Source organism: Chelonia mydas, chromosome 6 (assembly GCF_015237465.2).
Source record: "Chelonia mydas isolate rCheMyd1 chromosome 6, rCheMyd1.pri.v2, whole genome shotgun sequence".
In the NCBI taxonomy this organism is placed as follows: Eukaryota; Metazoa; Chordata; order Testudines; family Cheloniidae; genus Chelonia; species Chelonia mydas.
Genome location: NC_051246.2, coordinates 105914915 through 105935175, shown reverse-complemented (window position 1 = coordinate 105935175; position 20261 = coordinate 105914915). Strand labels below are relative to the sequence as shown.

The window sequence follows — 20261 nt, the reverse complement described above, 5'->3', positions numbered from 1 at the left end:
CTATTCTCAGTGGTAGAAGAGGACAGGACAAGGAGTAATGGTCTCAAGTTGCAGTGGGGGAGGTTTAGGTTGGATATTAGGAAAAACTTTTTCACTAGGAGGGTGGTGAAACACTGGAATGCGTTACCTAGGGAGGTGGTAGAATCTCCTTCCTTAGAAGTTTTTAAGGTCAGGCTTGACAAAGCCCTGGCTGGGATGATTTAATTGGGGATTGGTCCTGCTTTGAGCAGGGGATTGGACTAGATGACCTCCTGAGGTCCCTTCTAACCCTGATATTCTATGATTCTGTGATTCTATGATCTGCATTAGCAGCCCAGGCATAGAGACCAAAAATGTAATTGGCCACAGATATTGAGTTACCCTCTTATATCTAGAAGTAGTTCCTCCAGCACTGAGACACTTTGGGGAGTAGCTTGCTTGGGTAGTGCCCATACTGTACCTGGAAGACTCCATTTTCCAAGTCTTTCCAGTCCAGCACTTCCATAAGCACTGAATTCACTAAATAATTATGACCTCAATTATCTCAATGTGCACAGCAAAGTGTGCATGCAGAAACATACAGGACAAGGGCAGTGCTACATGTTTGCAACTAGTTCCTTAAAAGCCACATATGGCTGTGGTCAGAGGTGGTAATTGGAGACCATTGGAATGCACCAGGGTCACACATGATTATAGAGTAATTGATTGTAATGTGTGCCAGGGCCAAGCAGGACCTTGGCAGCCAGGGTGCGAAGGTGGCATGCAGTGCTTCACCTTTTCCCTCCACCAGCCTTGGGTCCTGTGCCAAGTGTAGCCCAAAATCAGAGCCAGGAGATTTAAAAATAAAACTATATTTTGTGAAAGGGGGATAGACATTTCTGAGCAACAAATATTTCTGCACTTTCCAGTATTTGAGTGAGTCTGAAAGTCTTGTTCATATTGCAGGTGGGTAAACGAAGAGAAACATTTCCACAGGGAATACTCACTAGATGTTGGATATTTCTATGGTGAAAATTGGGTCTGTGCATTCAGACCGTAGGCCCTGAATGACAGTGCTCAAAAGCATCTTGAAATGGTTGGTTGGCAGATCCAGTACTGGATCAACATTAGCAGTGACAAACCATTGGCTTTTTAATTCTTAGGCCTTGGGTACACTAAAAAGGTTTGCCAATATAGCTATACTGGCAAACCTTTCTTGTGGAGATGCAGTTTGTATTGGTTCTTCAAATAAAATAAGCTTTGTGGACTTTTTTTCTGGTATAACTGTGTCTACACTCTGGCTTTTGCTGATATAACCTAGGCCAGTTGGGATGTGATTGGGGTTTGTTTGTTTTTTCATACTTCTAACTGACATAGCTATGCCTGCAAAATTTTAAATGTAGACCAGGCCTTACCTTATTATGATGGAATACTTGATAGGCGGACATTAATGCTAAAATAAATCTTCCTGAGGTCCAATTACATCTCAGCTTTCTTGAGCCTGATATAGTTGTGTTTCTATTTGACTTAATATCAAGTAGATGTTCATGACCAGCTTCCTTTTGTGAATACAGATCAGCTCCTGTAACATCTAAATAGTTCTGCCCTCAATTAATTGTGGATTCCATTAAATTGCCTGTATAAAATAGTTGTACGTAGTGTTATTGTAGCCATGTTGGTCCCAAGATATTAGAGAGACAGCATGGGTAAGGTAATATCTTTTATTGGACTAACTTCTGGTCCCTTGAACTACTTATGCTAAACAATCTGTTACATTTAGCTGTGACATTCTCATTAAGTTTTCCAGACCTGGAGAAGAGATCTATGTAAGCTCGAAAGCTTGTCTCAGGCCTGGTCTACACTACAGAGTTAGGCCAATGACCCAATGATGTAAGTATCTACACTAAAATTTTGCTCCCACCGATGGAACTGCCCCGCTACACTGACTTAATAATGCCACCTCCACGAGAGACATAGAATCAATATCAATGTAGTTAGGTTGACACAGTATCAGTGTAGACACTGTGTTGTTTACATCGACTGTTACTGTCTTTCAGAAGCCATGCCGCAATGCTCCACGCTGACAGTAAATCGGCACAAGTGCTTCTGATGAGGATGCACACTGCCGACACAAGGAGCAAAGTGTAGACACATACAAGCAATGTAATTACTGCGGCTGCTATATGGCAACGTAAGTTCAGTCAACTTAATTTTGTAGTGTAGACATGCCCTCTCTCATCAACAGAAGTTGGTCCAATAAAAGACATAAAATAGGTGAAGCAAAATGGGGGCTCGGTTGGGGCCCCTTTAAGACTCAGCCCAATATTGACTAACAATAGGCCCAAATCCAAGAGCCAGACACCCCTGAACTTTGGGAAAGCTTGCGTCTGCAGCTAAATTTTGTGGCTCAGGCCCGTGTCTGATATTGACATGTTTCATCTGGAGATTAGAGATTCTAGATATGGTCCAACAAGATGTAGCATTATTAACCCCAGATGTTCAAAAGCCAATAATGAAATTGGCTTAAAAGCCATGATATTAAAAAAAAAGTTCTTTTTATTTGCTTTCAGGGGTTTCCCTTTGGGGTACAAGCTCTTCTCTGTAACCAAGTGGGTTAGAAATGTACTTTTTCTTTTAAAATGAAAGAGAAGATTCTCACATAATTGCTCATCCACAGGAGCTGAGGTTTTAAATAGAGCATCAAATGAGTTGAGAACACTGCAAGATGTTAGCTTTCAGCTGTACAAAGCCAGTGCAAACAGTAAATACACCAGATTTGTTAATCATTGTGCTCGGCTGTGGTTGACTTATGGATTTAGTAAGGTGGGGCGAGCCATTGCTCTTTATGTTCTGTGCCTGCACTACTCACTGCCAACCAAGACTCTTGTCACAACGACAGATTAAACTGAGTTACTCCCAGGATAACAGCCTTATTACAATGAAATGATTCATTGGGATGACAGCTGCAGAACTTTTAACTTCTGCTGAATTAAGGAGCCCTGCCTCACTTAATGACAGGAGCCTCTTATCCAGCCCAGTCTGCATAATGTAAACATAGAAGCTGGGACTGGTTGTAAGGGAGGGTCATGATGTGATGTGATGTGATGTGTGTGTATGCGCGTGCACCTTCAGTTAATAAACAATCTTCGATGGCCTGTGCTTTCTGTGTTGAAATAAATTTGGGCATACATCTTAATTGCATTGCAAGAAAAAAAAGCCGTGATTTCTCAACAAGGCACAGCCCCATCTGGTGCTCTTTAAGCTGTTTGTTATTAGACTACTTAATTCCTTGTGGTTTTGATGTTTTATTTATGTATCACCATTGGTGTCCATCCTACTTTACAGCCAATAGGAGACCAGGGGCTTGATACAAAATGCATTGAACTCCACAGCACTCTTTCTTTTGACTTCACTGGGCTTTGGATCAGGTGTCAGGCCCTAACCCTAGGCCTCATCCAAATTGCACAGATAACATACTGGGAAAAGTGGAAAGGAAGGGAGACGGGAAACAAGGCTTTATGGGAGAAGAATCAGGCCCATGAATGTTTCAAACATCCTTGGGAGGTAGGTAAATATAATTATATCTCTATTACAGTTGAGGAAACAAAGGCACATGGGGACCAAGTGACTTACCTAAGTGCCACAGTGATTGAGTGACAGAGTCAGGAATAGAACTGCTGGTCCAGAGTCCAAGCTCCCAGTCCTGTGTCCTGCTACTAAACACATTCCCTCCCATTTATTACTTTGGTGCAATGGTGTCTTGTGGTTTCCTTGAATGTCATGCTTCATGGTTCTAAATGGCAGAAGACTCAGGACAACACTAACTCTGAGAGAACACGAGCCTTCTTGAAAATCCTTTTATTTATCTAATAAATATTGACCTGATTCTACACTTGTTTATTTAAGTAAAATTCCCATTGAAGTTTTGGGAGTTTTTCCTGAGCAAGCAGTATATTGTTTGCAGTGTTGTAGCTGTGTTGGTCCAAGGATATGAGAGAGACAAGGTGGGGGATGTAATATTATTGGTCCAATATCCTCACGCACCTTGTGTATAAGGAGTATATTGTCAACTTCTATTGTGAAGTGAAGCAACCTTGAAACAATTTATAGGTGGGCGATTGTTAAGGGAGGAAGGATGGCCATGTGTTAAGGCACTGGACTGGGATCAAGAAGAGCTGGATTCATATTTCAAGCTCTGCCACAGACTAATACCTGATGTGTTTTGAGTTTGGCACCCTAAATCACAGGTCACTGTTGGAAACCGTGTCCTGAATTTCCTTTGTGCCTCTCTCTAAAATGAAGGTGCTCATTCTTTCCTAATGGACAAGGGTGTTGTGAGGCAAGATCCATTTGTGAATGTGGGGCACTGAGATAATATGATGATGAGCACGGTAGAGAAGCCTGTAAGAAAGTAAATAAGCTAGCACATGGGCTGGAATAACAGTAGCAAGAAGAAAATTAAATTGTGACTAAAGAGCTAGGGTAATTTTTAAATTGTAATGTAGCCTCTGTTTGTTATGTGGATCAGTGGTGTCTGATTTAAGGAATCAGACACCAGGTTTTTTTACTGTTATAATAATGAAGCAATTGTAGGAGAAAAGAGAGTATTGTGTTTTAGACTAAAAAACAATTTTACAGAACTAATCAGCATTTTATAATGCCAATACATGCACTGAACCTTTGGATGTCTGCAGCTAAGATATCTATATTAGGCAGCCATTGGGGACTGGATGGCTTGGCAGATTGCTAATAATGGGGTATAGAGCCTTTCACCTCTGGGTGATTGGCTTGAATCCAGACTGGGTCAGCAGTGACTGAAAGCCGTTTCCATCTGAAGACTGTGTGGGGACTTATGTGAAATGAGTTGGTCTCAGTCCAGTTCCCAATGGACTCCTATATACACTGTAACCAAAATCCTATTGACAGTCTCAGCAGAGAGGCAAAGGACAGAATATGTTTGGAGAGTGACTTATCCTGTTGTCCTTTCAAGACAATTTAATGGCAGGGCAGTATGAGGAAATTTGCCCATGCCATACATATTCTGTGGATGAACAGAAGAAACCAACCTCTGGAGCTGTCAGATCAGTGACTTCCCTGAGCAATAAATTCTCTGTAATTGTAGGTTTCAGAATAGCAGCCGTGATAGTCTGTATCCGCAAAAAGAAAAGGAGGACTTTTTTTCCACTGAATGCTTCCGATGAAGTGAGCTGTAGCTCACGAAAGCTTATGCTCAAATAAATTTGTTAGTCTCAAAGGGTGCCACAAGTCCTCCTTTTCTTTCTGTAATTGTAGTGACTGACTTTCCTTAATGCAACCATTCTCATTGCATGGCTGCACTTCAGTCTCTGTGGTAGTGGCTATATTTCTGGTAGACAGCAATGCTTGACAAATGTAGATGATGTTTCTTATGTAAATCAGCAAGAATCTTCCATAGTTCAGGTAGTAAATACAAGGGGTTTGGCATTTGGTTTGTAGGTAAAATATTTAGCACATCAGGCTGGCTCAGTAAATGTATCAGAGGCTTCATTCTTAGTTTCAATCTCCTGCTCAGAAGGAAAGAACCCAAGGAGAACTATAATTGTTGACTTGTAAGCCTGTAGAAATCATGGGTGATATCCTGGCCCTATGGAAGTCAGTGGCCAAACTCCTGTTGTTTTCAGTGGCGCCAGGATTTCACCCCATAATTTCAGAGTAGAAGTCAAGAGAGCTCTATTAGTTTTTGTGCTGAGGGCATAAAAAGTGCTTCACATACAGGTGATGTAGGGCGCTGTTGTGTCAAAGGATCCTCAGCCTTACATGCTCCAGAATGAAAGAAATAGATGTGGATTTAGCATCAAAGCTTTAAATCCCATTCTGCTTTAGAACACCCACTTTGTCCGCAAGAGAGATGTTTTTTAAAGACACTTTCAGTGCAGAATTAACTCCTTTTCCTATCTTTACAGGTTGCCACATGGGCTTGTGAATCTGGCTAGCAAAACATGGGAAACTTGCTTCTCTAAAAGCCTTGAAGATTGAAGGCAAAGTGCCCAAGATCAGTCTGTTACTTGAAAATTATTATTTGTTATGCTAGCGTCAAAAGGTTCTAGTCAGGCAGGGTGGGAGCCCCATTGTGATGATAGGCAATGTGCAAAGCATACAAGGATGTGGTCCCTGCCGTGGGAAGCATATAATCTAATTTAAGATTAGAATCAACAAGTTCATAGTTAGTGAGATAAAACACATGAGGGAAAAGAGAATGAGGGTAATGGTAATAAGACCACCTGTTAACAGAGGTTAATTATCTGCTCAAGGCAGAGCTCTGAAATTACTTATGCCAGGCAGCCCCCTTGTCTGCTTTTCCTAGGAGTACCTTGGCACTTTCTCCCATGCCACCCCTTATGCTTATGGAAGATACTTCTCATCCCAATTTGCAAAGCCACCATCATCTCTTTGAAATCCCCCCTTAAAATCTTCCTTTCCATTGGGCGTTGGTTATGTTGGTGGCCACTTGGGACAAATGAGATGTCACGGTCACTAAAAGACACAAACACCCTTCCCTTCAGTGTTGCCTGGTCTTCCTACCCTAATTGTCTGTTTATTCACCTGCTGTGTACTGTGAGAATCCTAGATTTTGTGAGCTCTCTGGGCCAGGGACTGTCTCTGTGTTCTTTTTCTGTACAGAGCCTGGTATAATGGCGCCCTGATGCCTAACTGGGAACCTTACTGCAGTAGTAATAGTAGTAATTAATAGCTGAATGATTAAATATAAATATGTAAATTACTAAATATCAGCAGATCCCACTGTTTTAAACAGGGATGGGTTGACTTTAAAGCTGGCTGCTGTTGTTGGGTACTTGACTTGTCACTTGTCAGTGCTTGAGTGACGCCCTTCCCCCACCCAGTAATACTGATAGTGGATTCCTTCAGCACTTTAGAAGAAAGTCCTTTGACATCAATCCGTTGATCAGCGTTTACACCATACTCATCACTGTGGTGTCTAGTGGCCCTGCACCTTTAGATATTGCTGAATGGTCACTTAAGCCACATTTTTGTCCTGCGAAACAACCATTTCTACAGAGTCAAAAGTATTCTCTCCCCAACGGGGGGTTTCTAGTTCTTTGACAGAGCTCTGAAGAAATTTAATCCTGCTTTGTACCCTACAATTCTTGTGGCCCTGATGTGTCACAGCCACTTTGTGGCCCAGGAGAACTAGACTAAACTGTTTTAGGAACGCATCAGCCTTGTCCCCTGAGTACTGGCGGTCAAGTAACATGAGATCTCTTGTCCCCCCTGGTAGCCCATAGACTGGGAATCAAACCCATGCAGCAGTTCAGAGTTGCAGATTATTACCTTGCAACTAAGCCAGTCTGCCCAGGGCATCATTTAAGTATGGTAGATTAAACAGTGAGCCAAAATAATCCTTTAAGTAACTCCATTGGCTTCAGTGTTTAATGACCTGTGTTTCCTTTGCAGCATGTGGACTTTGGGCTTATTTGAAAACATCTAACCAGTTTTATTTATAGGAATACTTGAATTCATGTTTGAACACAGAACTGTCTAGATTCAAAAGTTACCATTTACACTGCTGCTTTTCACCCTGCTGCAACATTGATGGATTTGAAAGTGCTAGCAAAGAAAAAAAAATCCTGCTCAAACCTTCATTTAACCTAAGCCTGAAAACAGCTTCCTTCAAACCAAAGGGATGGGAACTTTATTAACTGAGAAGTCAGGCCTTGGGGGCACATGCAGAAAGTGAAGCATTATTATGAAATCTCAATATCAGTTTACGATCAGCTTTGGGACTGAGAGGAATTGTGCTCATAAATAGTAATTTATCGGTGTTGGGCTTTGCCTTAGTGGCTGCTGAGCTCCATGAGTCTAGGATAGTCATCAACAGAGGCTGCTTCTTATTGTAAGGGAGTATCTCCCCTGTAGAACCAGCTGCACAATGTTACTGTTATTTATTTTTATCACCATAGTGCTTCATTGCCCTAGCCATAGACATTGTGCTAGGTGCTGTGCAAACACCACAAAGACAGTCCATGTCCAAAGCTCTTATGATCTAAGTAAATGTGTATTTCAGCCTTACATGGCTGCCCCAGCTTGCTTCCTTCCTAGGGAGTACATTCTTAGCCCAGATGCTATAGGGCTGGAGTAAATCTCACAGCCACTGTGGATTTACTCCCAGCAAGGGAGAGCGGACAGGACAGTGAGGAGGCTCACCTATGAACATTCTAACCTCTGCCCCTGAGGCAGCTTGGTAGTCCCAAGGTCTGAAGCTGGTTTCTTTTTAGATAGATGGGCTTGCTCCTCAGCACAGCAAGAAAGTTTCATTCATTTCTGTCTGCATAGAGCCCTGTGCTAAGAGAGCTTCTGTCATGGTAGGGACTGTGTAATCATCATCTTGATAGTAAGAGGGATCTTAATTCACTTTCAGAATACCAGATAGATCATTTTCCTTTTTGGAACATAGAAGCAGTAAACTCCTAAGGTGCTTCTCTTTGATGTTCACGCCTTCCTGTCCCTAGTTTGCTTTTTCAAGCTGTGGCCAAATTCTGCCCCGAGCTATACTCTCAGTTGCCTACACTGGGGTTGCACAGTTGTAGCTGAAAGGAGAATTTGGTCCTTAGCTTCTAGCTTAGCTCTTTATCTGTTTCTTTCGCTATCAGTCTCTGGGGGCGTGTAGCAGGGCTCTGCAGGGCCCTCTTGGCTCCTGCCCCTGCTGTGCTGACAAAGTCACTCAGAAAACCTGGAGTTCAGTAACCACTGGTGCCGTTTATTTATGGGTTGTGCTCCCACCATCTTTTCACCATACACAGCTTGGGTGCTCGTGTCTGCACGCTGGAGGGATGAGGAAGAGCTATAACTTCCTCCCGGCTTCCTTCCTCCCAGCCTTTTATATAAAGCCAGGCTAATTGGTCTGGCAGCTGTCTCCCATTCACCAATTAGGCACAGGTTTCAGAGTAGCAGCCGTGTTAGTCTGTATCTGCAAAAAGAAAAGGAGTACTTGTGGCACCTTAGAGACTAACAAATTTATTTGAGCATAAGTTTTCGTGAAAGCTTATGCTCAAATAAATTTGTTAGTCTCTAAGGTGCCACAATTAGGCACAGGTTTTCTCTAGCCAGCTCCAATTTACTTCCCTTAATGGGAGCTGGTGTGACAGAGGGCTAAGTCAGCAGTTCTTACCCAGCACTCTGTCATAGGGGGTCTTCTGGGGGCTAAGTTAGCACACAGTTTCTCTTCCAGCTGACTTCTTCTGTTCGGATTTTGAGGCTTTACAGTGTTCTTCTTTTCTCCCTGCTTTGCTATTACATTTCCTGGACCTAATGCTCCACTCACTTAAATGGATGTGAGCCAGGAGTATCTTCCCTTAGTCAATGAACATACATGTGTGTAACACTGATGTGAGAGGAGAATCAGACCTGACCGTTTCCTCTTCTCCATCCCCATGTTTGCTCTACCTTTCCAGTCATTATTTCGTCTTTACATTCATCTTAATCCTAGAAATCATGTCTATTAGAGTGCAAATTAAGATGACATGGGTCAGGTTCTGCTTTCATTTACACTAGTCCAAATCCACAAAGATTCCGTTGACTTCAGTGGAGTTACTCTGCATTTACACTGGTGTGAGGGAGAGTGCAATCTGGCTGTGCCTAGGAGCAGATAAACTGGATTCAGCATGCTCTGATGGTGGAAGTGTAAACTACAACCAGTGTAACAGCGGCGCCATCCTGCCAGTTTGACTTGCTAGCAAACCTAACAGTAACAGTGGCTCAAGACATCAGAACTGAGTTGGGAAAACATTGCATTTTATTTTCCAAAGGTTCCAGGAAGTCAGGAGACAGACAACGCCTAATGAGTTTGAGCGTCAGAAAAGTGTGATGCATGAAACACAGGTCCCGTTTGGGAAATCCCTGGCTAAACAGCGATACCACTGGTTTTGACTGAAGAAGTTGGCTAAATTCTGCCCTCTGTTCCTGGGATTGTAGAGCTGTAACCGAGGCACAGTCGGCTAATATGTCAATCAGATTCTTCTCAGCAGTACAGGGAAGAAAAATCGACTGCCAGGAAAATGCAGAAGAAACAGAAAAATACTTAAGACAGGCAAACAAAAGTTACGTCTGGGTCCAAGATTATATCAGTGATTTCTGAAATCTCAGCTCTAATTTGTACCCATGCTACACTTTTGCTTCTTATTGTTTTTAGTACAGGGTATTATATGGTAATTCCTGTTCTACAAACATCTGTCAGACATAATAATTTCAAACATTAATCCCTAAAGGAGTTAACCAGCTAGTTAGTTGGTGACCTGAACTCTAGAGAGTTTCTTGGGGATTATCTCTATTTAAATCTTATTCACCTTTTAAACAGTGGCATCATGCTGTGTGCTGTCCTTTCTTTGGTAAGATTGATCTCTAGTGTGGCTTCTTGTCTCCCATCCATGCCCATTTAGTAAAGGGAAATCCTGTTCTCTCACGATCATGATGAAAAAGGAACCCATCTCTTTTTCTTCTTACTCAGGTGTCCTAATTTATTTCACCATGCTGCACTGATGTCAGAACTCCTAACAAAGAAAGTCCTTAGGCTGGGTTGTGATTAGGGCACTGGAAACCAATGGGGAATGGTGGTGAAATCAGAACAGAATTTCCCTAGGATTCAGTCAGAGATTTTTGTAGGATATTTTTGTTATCCACATGATCCTTCTACATTTACCACTTGATACTAACATAAGACACAAAGAGAGTCATTAAAAATATCAATGAGTTGGTGCCAGCCTCCAGTAGCAGGGCTGAGAGTTGCAGATGAGAAGCAGCCAGCAGGAGTCAATAGGCCGTGCTGCTGAACAGCCAGGAGAGGCTGTGATTCAGGAAGGCATGACATAGCAACACTACAGACCTAGAACAGTAGCTGGGACTGAAATTACTGGGGATTGAGTTTTAAAACCTAGGACAATCCTGGCCAAATCGGGATTCCTGGAAGCTGTGGATAATTTTCCTTAGGTTTGCAATGCAGTCTGACCTTAAAGTCAGAAGATCTTTATAATTCCAGATGGACAGAACTAAGGGATGGGTTTGTTTCTGCAAAATGAAAACCAGAAGTTCAGATCCAGATCCCGTTTGATCTGAGATCTCCTAAAGATGTATAAATAGTTCTGGCTTTGACACACCTCTTCTACTGACCTTCATGCAGGTGATATGCAGGCAAACCTTACAACTTTCTTTCTAGATCAGATTTCCTGGAACGTTGTTAGTGTATTTCACAAGGAAAATGTCAATGAAATAGTGTAACTCACTAGCTTTTTCCAATTTAACACACAATGCACCACACCTCCTATGGATAGTGCTACTAGTTCAGTATTATCAGACCACTGTGCAAGATATGGCCCTGTGTGTATAGAGCAAGCTAAAGGATTAAGGAAACTTAATAACACTTGCAAATATAGAACATAATTTGACTATAGCTTCATCATTTGCATTTAGTGAGCCCTGTGCAGGAAGTGTCTGTCAGAGGCTCTGTTCCACTTCAGTTTAACAGCAGTACTGCCCCACAGACACGATATTCATATTTTCCTTCTTACCTATTTTCTAGGTCGGTGTTTCTCAGTTTGTGGTGTGCATATCTTAGATGGGTTGCCAGAGCACAACTACTGGGTCACACTCTGTGGGTTGGCAGGGGTGGGGCGGGGAATAGTTGATACAACACAAAACCCTTTTGAAAAAAAACAAGTTACCTATGTTCACATTAATGACACACACTGTTTGTTTGTGCTTTGAGATTACTGGTAAAAGACTATTACTTCTTTTGGGTCAGAGTTCAGATTGTCATGTTGTGGTGGAATATACATTACTATAATAAAGAAAAAATTATTTAGGTGGGATATATAAGATCTGTAATATTCTTAACTATCCATGTCCTTATTTTAAGTGCTTGAGATTTGTGAATGATGTGACTTAATCATCACTCAGCAACGCTAATTGTTTTTTGAATTTACAAACGTGCTTGTATATCTAGATATATCTATATATAGATGGACCCTCAGCTGGTGTAAATTGTTATCGCTTCATTGACTTCAATGAGTCTGACAATTAACTGCTGAGGATCTGCCCCATAATATTTAGCACAGGATTTTCAAAGGAGTCTAAGGAAATTAGGCATGAAGGCCCAGATCCTCAAAGGTATTTAGACTCCTAATTCCCATTGATTTCAGCTTTGATTTCAATGGGAGTTGACGCACCTAAATATGAGGATCTGGGCCCTCATACTCATTGAAATTCAATGGGATTTGAGCGTCTAACTCCTTTAGGAGCCATCACTGAAAATCCCAGATTCAGGGCTTGGCTACACTTGCGAGTTACAGCGCAATACAGGAGCCCCGGGCGCCCTAGCTCACTACCCGTCCACACTGGCAAGGCACTTAGAGCGCTCTGACTCCGCGGCTACAGCGCTGCTGGTACTCCACCTCGGCGAGTGGAATAACATTTGCTGCGCCCCCACTGGGGCTGCGGCACCAGTGTGGACGAGGTGTTGCATTACTGCGCTCTGATCAGCCTCCGGAAACATCCCATAATCCCCTTAAATCAAGTGGCCACTCTTGCCATTGTTTTGAACTCACTGCAGGAATGCGGATGTGCCCTTTGAAAGCTGCGTTTCTGACAGCTGGCTGCTTATCTGCTCCGAGACAAAGCAACCATTACTGTGCAATGCTGTGTGTGAGGGAGGGAGGCAGGGGGAGGGTGGGTCTGCTGCTGTCTGAACTTACAAGACAGCATGCTGACATGCTCTCAGCACCCCTCAAAACCCACTCTCTCTCCCCCCACATACACACAACACACTCCCTGTCACACTCCACCCCCACCCCCATTTGAAAAGCACGTTGCAGTCACTTGTATGCTGGGATAGCTACCACAATGCACTGCTCTCTGTGGCCATTGCAAGAGCTGCTAATGTGGCCACGCCAGTGCGCTTGTAGCTGTCAGTGTGGACAGATTGCAGTGCTTTCCCTACCGCCCTCTACGAAGGCGGGTTTAACTCAAAGCGCTCTACATCTGCAAGTGTAGCCATGCCCATAGTTATTAACATATAAGTTATTACATTTGCAAAAGGTTAGCAAAGTTGAATTCCACTGGAGTAGGAAGTGTTAAATGTTTGCTTTACTTTCATTGCTCAGCAGCAGCAGTTATCTGGGATCACAGCTCCAGTTTAAAATAGCTCCAAGAACATTTTCACCAGAAAGGGACTGCTGACACAAAACTTTAGACTCAATCCTGCCACCACTGAAATCAACGGCAAACCAACAGTGACTTCAGGGGGATCAGGATTGGATCCTTTGTTAGGTTTACAACCCTAGTTAATGCTCTACTGGATAAGATAGTGCGGCTTCTCATATAGAACCTCTTCCCTGACTGTAAAAGTATCAGACTACACAGTAACAGAAGTTTCAGTTGGGGTTTCAGTCTCTTGGTGGAACTGAGCATAACAGCAAACTCCAGTGGCTAATAGGAATAGTCTTTGGGATTGAAAGCATATGCTTGCTCTGTTACTGACCCACAGTGCCTGGCATACAGGCAGGGTAGGAGGGTGACTAAGCTATGGAAACTGCTAGAGTTCAGGCAAAAATGAGTCACAGGAAGGCAGTCTATTTTACTCAATTCCAGAAATGTTCTCAACCGTTCAAAATTAATTGCGATGCTATTTACGGTTTGCAGTGGACTTTTCAGTTTCTGAAGAAAGAGCTTGGGGATAAGGTTGCTGCCAGCTTCGATCGTTTACTGCACCTGGGATGTAGGCAAACCTTACTTTACTTTAGAGCAGAGGTGGGCAAACTTTTTGGCCTGAGGGTCACACGGGGCTGCGAAACTGTATGGAGGGCCGGGTAGGGAAGGCTGTGCCTCCCCAAACAGCCTGGCCCCCATCCCCTCCCCACCCTCTCCCACTTCCCACCCCCTGACTGCCCCCCTCAGAACCCTCGACCCAGCCAACCACCGCTGCTCCTTGTCCCCTGACCGCCTCATCCTGGGACCCCCACCCCTAACCGCCCCCCAGGACCCCACCTCCTATCTAACCCCCCCCCCCGTAACCTCCCCCCGAGAACCTCTGCCCTATCCAACCACCCCCTGTTCCCTGTCCCGACCGCTCCCCCCCGAACCTTCACCCCATCCAACCACCCCCTGCTCCTGGCCCCCTTACCAGGCCACTAGGAGCAGCATGTCTGTCTGCTGCGCCGCCCAGCCAGAGCCAGACACGCTGCCGTGCTGCCCTGCATGAGAGCGCAGCCCCGCCACCTACAGCGCTGCCCGCTCGGTGGCATGGCTGCGGGGTGCGGGGGACACAGTGGGGGAGGGGCCGGGGACAAGCCTTCACAGTGGGGAGCTCAGGGGCCGGGCAGGACGGTCCCGTGGGCCAGATGTGGCCCGCAAACCGTAGTTTGCCCACCTCTGCTCTAGAGTCTGGGTTTGTTTGAACACAAAGCGATGCCATTTTTGTAACAGAAAGCCCTGGCATCAGCTCAACACAGATATTGTTATGAATAACGTCTGAATTATTGAATTATCTAGATGCAACTTTAGTTACCCTGGAGTATGTGCTCTTGAGAGGGTTCCAGTGTTTTAGGTCTTGGAGCAGTTATATGCTATTCTTAAAAAACCATCACTGGGTAGTGTAAATAGAAGCAGGTTCATGTATTTATGATCATGAGCTTTGATCCTCTAGAGATCACATAATTATTTTAAGCTTTGAATGCAGTGTTTAGAATAGGGCTGTGTTTGCAGACTCCCTCTTCCATAGGACAGTCATTCCCACAGACCTACATTTTAATTTTAACTTAAAAATAATTAAAAACCAAACAATGGCAAACTTTGCCAGTTTCATTTCCATGAAGATGAAGGTTTTTTTAAGATTTGCAAAAATTAGGACTTAAATTTTTTTTTCAAGTTTTTGTTTTTTAAAGAGGGAAAAGGCATTGATATCCTATTAAGGATCAGGTCTGACATATAAGTTCTGAACAGGTGTTTAGTAGTTGTAAATGTTCATATTTCTAATATATACTTGAAGGTTACCTACAAAGGCCACTGATTTCAGAGTTGTGTGCTGAGTGCTTCCCATGACCAGTCAGAGATAGGCAGTTAGCATATTAGGTTCAAAGTCAGTTCTTTTAAAAAGATCGGTCTGCAGCAAAGAGTCCCAGTTCCAAACACTCAAACACTGAGAACATTTGGATCTGATAAAGATCTGAACTTGGTGGCTTCAGGCATATTTCTAGATTCTGAAATGTCTAGCCCCTGCTATGGATGAGTGGTTCTGGCTCCAAGTGAGGAAGATGAGTTGTGAGATGTATATTAGAGTTGTTGGGGCATGTTCACACCAATATATGCGTCCATGTAAGCCTTGTTGCCCCTTGTCCATCATTTCTTATCCCCATACTTACAGGCACTTTATTTTGCTGCTTTCACTTGTTCAGTCTGGTCTGGTACTTAGACTATAAGCTCCTCAGGGCAGGGGGTTTCTCTTATTTGTTCCGTAAAGCGTCCAGGCTCATTGTAGGGTGCTGTGTAAGTTATTCTCTTTGTACAGTGTCTAGCACAATGGGGGCCTGGGATACTAGGCGTTACTGCAGTACAAATAATAAATACTAATACATTAATAATAAGAGTTACTCTCATCCAGTCAGAGGACAGTAACCATGATTACTATATGACCTTTGGGTCTAATTAAAACTAATCAGCACAGCTGGAGTATTGGGTGATCTAATTAGAATTGGGTGTTAGAACAATCTGCCGAGCAAGAATAATTTGCAGAATTTATTTGGCAAAATAATTTTGAATAGCACACGTGAGAAAATCATAGATTGTTCACATGCAAGGTGTGACCAGCAAAAGGGGTGAAATTTATCAGATATGTTATTCACTAAAAATTGTTCACACAGCTGCAGTTCCAGTCCCAGCCAAGACCTAGACACTGTAGAACATTATTGGTCAATAGTATCAGTACCCTTGCATGGCACCCAGCTGTGAACTGTGGGGATGTGCAATCTTTAGCAGACAGGTGGGATTTAATTAATTACATAAACCCTAGCCCCAAGGGCTATGATTCTAATGTGCTTGGCTTGCAATGCTTTTCCCTTGGCTGACTGATGGTGTAACTCTTATTTTAGGGAGCTGAGCAGAAATTGGAAATCTAGTCTGGACAGTTTCACCAGAAGGGGTTCCAAGTTCATAATCTGAAGGTTGCAGGTAGGCTACTAGTTACCTTTTACTGGCAATTGCAGAAGGAGAAGATACGTTTAGTTCTGAGGATTCCCTATTAGCATATTAGAGGAATGATGGTCCAGGGATGAGAGCACTAGTCCAGGACTTGGGAGACCTAGGTTCAACTCCCTGCTCTGCTACAGACTTCCTGTGTGATTTGGGCAAGTCACCTAGCCTTTCTGTGCCTCAGTTCTGTTGTGTTGTAAGCCATATGCACTGCAGCTTCTTTGAGTGTTGACTGTCTGTTTATTCAGTCAACAAGTATATAACTTTGCAATAGCTCCACACTTTCAGCAGGTTCCAACAACGCACCCACCACAACCTGGAACAGCCACACGTTTGTTATCCGACTATCTGCCTGCTCCCCCTAGTGGCTGTTTGTTATACATATTATAACAAGTTCCCCATCTGCTGAATGGAGACGATAGCACTGCCTTACCTCACAGGGATGTTGTGAGGATACCTAAGTTAAAGATTGTGAGGGACTCAGATCCTGTGATGATGGGGGCCATATAAATACCTAAGACAGATATTGTACAGTGTTTCACTGGTCATAAAAAGAAATTAGAAGTGCCCTTACTTACTCCTGCATTTTACTAATCTGGCCGAATTACAGTAGGATAATGTCTACTTGAGCGAGGTGGCAGAATAAAGGGGAGTGGGAGATTTTGCAATTAAAAGGAAAAGCATCTCCTTTTTCCCCCTCAAAATTAACACTTTGAAATTTTGAAGATTTAAAATGTCAAAATTCTGCTGGCTGCCACCCCTGAAGTGAAAAAGGGAGTAATCCTGGATCTTAGCTTTGATTTATTTACAAGTCCAGCTTCCTTTTAGAGGAGCATTATTGGTCCATACTTCTGCAAATGGCTTCTTAGAACTGGAAATTATGGAAGTGTAAAAGCAATTTTATAAAGTGAGGGGATATTATATAAGAACAGCCATACTGGATCAGACCAAAGGTCCACCTAACCAAGTATCCTGTCTTCCAACGGTGGCCAATGCCAGGTGCCCCAGAGGGGAGTGAACAGAACAGGTAATCATCAAGTGATCCATCCCCTGTCGCCCATTTCCAGCTTCTGGCAAAACCAAGGCTAGGAACACCATCCCTGCCCATCCTGGCTAATAGCCATTGATAGGTCTATCCTCCATGAATTTATCTAGTTCTTTTTTGAACCCTGTTATTGTCTTGGCCTTCACAACATCCTCTGGCAAAGAGTTCCACAGATTGACTGTGCGTTGTGTGAAGAAATACTTGCTTTTGTTTGTTTTAAACCTGCTGCCTATTAATTTCATTTGGTCACCCCTAGTTCTTACGTTATGAGAAGGAGTAAATAACACTTCCTTATCTACTTTCTCCACACCAGTCATGATTTTACAGACCTTTATCATATCCCACCTTAGTTGTCTCTTTTCCAAGCTGAAAAGTCCCAATCTTATTAATTACATTTATATTTATTCCCACTGGAGTTTAAGGGCTTGTCTACACTTAAAACACAACAGCGGCACAGCTGCAGCACTTGAATGTAGCCGCTACCTATGAGAACAAGAGGGATTCAGTTAGATAATCCACCTTCCTGAGATGCAGTAGCTAGATTGATGGAAGAATTCTTCCATTTTGACCTAGTACTGTTTGCACAGGGACTTTGGTCAGCTTCCCTGTGCTGCTCAGGGGTGTGGCTTTTTCACACCCTTGGCCGATGTAGTTAAACTGACCTTATTTTCTAGTGTAGACCAAGCCTAAAGCAGATCTGTGTGCTGGAAAGAATTAGCTTTACTATGAATTGGTGAACAGATCCAACAAACTGTGTTATCGTTCTGATGTTCAGTGACTCACGGTAGGGGTCAGTTAAGCTGAAGAATAGCTGTTGTGATCACGTGGTGGCAGTTGGGTTTGTCAAGTAACTATGGGTTTCCCTTGAGAGTGGATATTGTTTGGAGAGGAAAGGAAATGGCAGTGCTGCAAGTAAATGCTCTACACTCTGCCACCCGTGTGACAATCAGTTGGCTATAGCCATAAACTTTAAGCAGGAAATGGACGTGATTGTTCCAAGAACACCTAGCATGTGTTTTTTCTTCAATACATTAGTTTGGACAAACAGTTCCTGATGGTCATAAACATTCACCACAAATAGTACAGGAAAAAACTGCCTTGGAAGATGTTCAAGGTTCTAGGGTTAATGTCCTGAACCCCAAAAAATGGTTAAGCTACAGATTGCTGGGGTACAGCTAATGCTTACCAGAATCTCAAGAGTTTCTCCACTTACTCAAACTGGACCAAATTTAGCTCTGCTGTGAGTACCATTCCACCTGAAGTAATCTAGTCCTTTATACAGGGATGTATGTGCTAATAGTAGCATGATTGAGAGCAGTAGGTTTATTAGGGCTTGTCTACACTATCCGCCGGATCGGCGGGCAGTGATCGATCCAGTGTGGGTTGATTTATCGACCGCTGAGCACTCTTCCATCGACTCCGGTACTCCACCAGAATGAGAAGTACAAGCGGAGTCGACGGGAGAGTGTCAGCTGTCGACTTACCGCAGTGAAGACACCGCAGTAAGTAGATCTAAGCACATCGACTTCAGCTACACTGCGCATGTAGCTGAAGTTGCGTATCTTAGATCGACCCTGTGCTGTAGTGTAGACAAGCCCTTAGTATGCTAAGAACTCTCAGCTTTGGAATCGTGGAGATTGATGTGTCGCTTCTACAGTGGTATATGCTAATTCCATCTCCACTTCGAAAGACTTATGCTCCTGTACAACTCTCTCTCTCTCTCTCTCTCTCTCTCTCTCTCAGAACTCTCCTTACAATATCCAGGACAGCTGAGCAGTTATTAAATTACCCCAGAACCCAAGTACCAAACAATTTCCAGAACCACAATAGCTTCCACACTTGTGCATTTGTATAAAATTTGACACACTGCAGTGTGTTTTAAAAACACTTCTCATGTGCAAACCCAGAACGCTGATCTCTTCCAAATGGAAAGAGTTATGAAAAGCTTGAAGTATTTCAGTAATTGGAAAATACTGTCCCTAATGGCGAGTGATTTAACTTTCCTGGAGCGCTTTTCTTTCCCTCTCTTTTTATTTGTCAGAGAGCTTGGTTCTGGAAGTGAGTCAAGTAGTACATGAGCACAGGAATTCAAGACATACTGAAACCATTTAAAAGCCAGTGCACTATGAATGTTTGGTTTAAAAGTATGTTTAAGAAAGGGATCAATTATGAAAAATGTGTTAAGTTAGAAAAAGCAGAATGGCTTTGCAGGGAGAAAAAAAGTGTATTGGGAAACTTGGAAAAATAATGATAATATTGCCAAAAATACATTGCACTGAAAGAGTGACTTTGAAGGATCTCACTAACTAATTAAACCTCACAATACTCGATGAGGGCTGTTAAACCTGTTTGAAAGAGAGTTAAACTAGATGCATAAATTTTAAAAAAAAAAAGTACTTTATGAAATTCAGAGAACATGATGCAGATAGAGGGCCAGATCCTCTGGTACATGAAAGCTGGTTTCATAGAAATGTAGGGCTGGAAAGGGCCTTGAGAGGTCATCTAGTCCACCCCCCTGTTCTGAGACAGAACCAGGTATGCCTACACCAATCTTGGCAGGTGCTTGTGCTGCTCTGACTCTAAACCCAGTTAAGCCTGCCACTGAATCCTTGAGACAAGGGATTATTCAGGTGATGTAGAACAGCTTTTACACCAGCACCATTCCAGCGGTTGTGCAGAGGTATGGCCAGGGAAATAAGAGAACAGCCAGGCATCCCTATGCCCCAGTGATCGCCTGCAGCCAGAACGGTGCCTCTGGCTGCTCTAATTTATACAAGGGACTAGACTGAGAGCCCGGTAGGTCCATGACCCTGCGGGTGCACATGTGTGATTAAGCTACCTTTACATCCTTTCTCCTGAGCTGTGCTGAGCAGAGCTTAGCCACAGCTCCGTATCTGGCTCAGTATTTTATTGGTAAAATCAGGGTTGTTTCTGACCTGATCCCTATTTATTTAAGTGTCCAAGGTTTATTTTTTCTGGGGGGAAGAGATGAGGTCAGAGCTGTGGGGAGGGGCAAGGTAGGAATGGG

At 43.2% G+C, this 20261-nt stretch overlaps 1 protein-coding gene across 10 annotated transcripts in view; it reads left to right on the top strand.

The window, feature by feature from the left end:
* The window catches only part of SYNE3 (spectrin repeat containing nuclear envelope family member 3), a 102525-nt gene that overhangs the window by 14130 nt on the left and 68134 nt on the right, over positions 1-20261 (top strand). For 2 of the 10 annotated variants that reach the window (XM_037900904.2, XM_037900905.2), the window contains one exon: positions 16089-16167. The exons of 7 other annotated variants lie outside the window; for them this stretch is intronic. The gene's annotated coding sequence lies outside the window, so the exon portion shown is untranslated. Of the gene's footprint in view, positions 1-14339; positions 15980-16088; positions 16168-20261 lie in introns of those variants that run through there. One more of the 10 variants, XM_043549887.1, reaches the window with a different exon arrangement.